The sequence below is a fragment of the Rhinopithecus bieti genome, unplaced genomic scaffold (assembly GCF_001698545.2).
Source record: "Rhinopithecus bieti isolate Rb0 unplaced genomic scaffold, ASM169854v2 scaffold_24390, whole genome shotgun sequence".
NCBI lineage: Eukaryota > Metazoa > Chordata > Mammalia > Primates > Cercopithecidae > Rhinopithecus > Rhinopithecus bieti.
This window is the reverse complement of record NW_016811706.1, coordinates 1223578-1226602: the sequence shown is the minus strand read 5'-3', so window position 1 is coordinate 1226602 and position 3025 is coordinate 1223578.

Here is a 3025-nt window from a genome sequence, read left to right as displayed (position 1 = left end):
GCCAACTTCCCAACCACTTGGTAAAGGCCAGCAGGAGTAGAACTCATCTAGAGCTGAAGAGGGACAAGAGGCCCGCCTTACAGTTCATCAACCTTTCTCCCTCCCTCTGGCTGCCATTGGAGCTTAGTAAAAGCTGAAATTGTACCCACCAACTCTGTGGGTTGCATACTCCAACCCTGTCACTGACCCCAGGCCTGGGTCTGAGCCCAGCACATGTGCTAGGAGCAGGGTTAGGGAGTGGCGAAGGGGTGTGTTGGCCTTGCTGACAAAATCCATTTGGAATTTGTCAAGGTTGTGGTTTGGGGCTTAAGTCTGCCCCAGTGTGTATCTGATGAAAGAAGAGGGAATGCTAGAAAGGAAAGAAGGACCCAACGTACAAAGGAAGGAAACATGAAAAAGCTGAAATAATCATGCTGTGACTCTGTTAGAGATTCTCCTTTCTCGTCCTGAGTGTGAGAAATTCTGATTATAAATATTCTTTATCATTATTCTCTTATATCCTATGCCCATTCTAAGTGCATCCCCTCTTCCTTCCACACACACTAGGTTCAGTAAGTGCCTGAAGTAAGGATGGGATTTCTTCTGTCTCCATCAAATTTCCAAACCCAGAATTCTCAATGCTCAAGTGGAAATCCAGGACATAAAATTTGGCCATAAAGTTCTGCCCTAGAGCCCAGTGTGGTGACTGAAGCCTGTAAATCCCAACACTCTGAGAGGCTGAGGCTGGAAGATCACTTGAGTCAAGGAGTTCAGGGCTGCAGTGATCTTGCCACCGCATTCCAGCCTGAGTAACAGAGCAAGACACTGACTCTAAATTTAAAAAGAAGTACTGGCTGAACACATTGGCTCACACCTGTAATCCCAATACTTTGGGAGACCAAGGCAAGAGGATTGCTTGGGTCCAAGAGCTTGAGACCAGCCTGGGCAACACAGCAAGACTCTTATCTCTTAAAAACAAGACAAAAAAACAAACAAAACTGTCCTATGGCCAGGCACAGTGGCTCACGCCTGTAATCCCAGCACTTTAGGAGGCAGAGGAGGGCTGATAGCTTGAGTCCAGGAGTTCAAGACCAGCCTGAACGACATAGCAAAACCCCATCTCTACTAAAAATACAAACATTATCTGGGCCTACTGGTGCACGCCTGTATTCCCACCTACTCAAGAGGTTGAGGCAAGAGGATCGGTTGAGCCCAGGAGGTGGAGGTTGCAGTAAGCCAAGATCACGCTACTGCACTCCAGCCTGGGTGACAGAGAGAGACCCTAAGACCCTGTCTCAAAAAAAAAAAAAAAAAAAAAAAAAAAGTACTGCCCTAACCTAATACTCCTCAATGTCCTCGCTACCTTGGTGCTACTCTCATTTCATCTGATTTTGAGGGTAATTTGGATAGCAGAAGTGTCTGTTGTCTAGAGAAGTGGAGAGAACTATTTCTACATTCTCTGGCCAAAGAAACAACCTGTTAGAGTCAGCATCTGGCAGCTGCATAAAGTGTGCAGTCATTTGTGAAGTTCTAAATGTGTCATGCATATTCCTTTTCTGCATTGAATCTTAGAAAGATAACAGTTTAGGCCAGGCTTGGTGGTTGACGCCTGTAATCCCAGCACTTTAGGAGGCCAAGGCGGATGGATCACCTGAGGTCAGGAGTTTGAGACCAGCCTGGCCAACATGGCAAAACCCTGTCTCTACTAAACAATACAAAAATTAGCTGGGTGTGGTAGCTGGCACCTGTAATCCCAGCTACTCAGGAGGCTGAGAATCACCTGAACCTGGGAGGCAGAAGTTGCAGTGAGCCGAGATTGAGCTATTATACTCAGCCTGGAAGACAGAGCAAGACACCATCTGAAAAAAAGAAAGAACGAAAGATAACAGTTTATTTATTTATTTTTTTTTTTGAGACAGAATCTTGCTCTGTCACCCAGGCTAGAGTGCAGTGGCACGACCTTGGCTCACTGCAAGCTCCGCCTCCTGGGTTCACGCCATTCTCCTGCCTCAGCCTCCCGAGTAGCTGAGACCACAGGTGCCCGCCACCACGCCCAGCTAATTTTTTTTGTGTGTGTATTTTTAGTAGAGACAGGGTTTCACCGTGTTAGCCAGGATGGTCTTGATCTCCTGACCTCGTGATCCACCTGCCTTGGCTTCCCAAAGTGCTGGGATTACAGGCGTAAGCCACTGTGCCCGGCCCGATAACAGTTTATTTTCAAAGATGTTGGGCTAGGGCCAGGCACAGTGGCTCACGCCTGTAATCCTAGAACTTTGGGAGACTGAGGCAGGTGGATCGCCTGAGGTCAGGAGTTTGAGACCAGCCTGGCCAACACGGTGAAACACAATCTCTACTAAAAATAGAAAAATTAGCCAGGTGTGGTGGCACGCATCTGTAGTCCCAGCTACTTGGGAGGCTGAGGCAGGAGAATTGCTTGAACCAGACAGGTGGAAATTGCAGTGAGCCAAGATCGTGTCATTGCACTCCAGCCTGGGCAACAAGAGTGAAACTCCATCTCAAAAATAAATAAATAAGGCCGGGTGCGGTGTCTCACGCCTGTAATCCTAGCACTTTGGGAGGCCGAGGCGGGTGGATCATGAGGTCAGGAGATCGAGACCATCCTGGCTAACACGGTGAAACCCCGTCTCTACTAAAAATGCAAAAAATTAGCCAGCCGGGCGTGGCAGCGGGCGCCTGTAGTCCCAGCTACTCGGGAGGCTGAGGCAGGAGAATGGCGTGAACCCGGGAGGCGGAGCTTGCAGTGAGCCGAGATCATGCCACCGCACTCCAGCCTGGGCGACTGAGCGAGACTCCGTCTCAAAAAAAAAAAAATAATAAATAAATAAATAAATAAATAAATAAATAAAAATAAATCCTTTTCTGTTTAGTTGAGGTTATCTCTTAAAAGATAAAGGAATTATTTTACTAAGATGAAATACAAAAGAGCTCTAAATGAGGAAGGTCATGGGAAGCTGAGATGGGCAGATCGCTTAAGGTCAGGAGTTCAAGACCAGCCTGGGCAACATGGTGAAACCCTATCTCTACA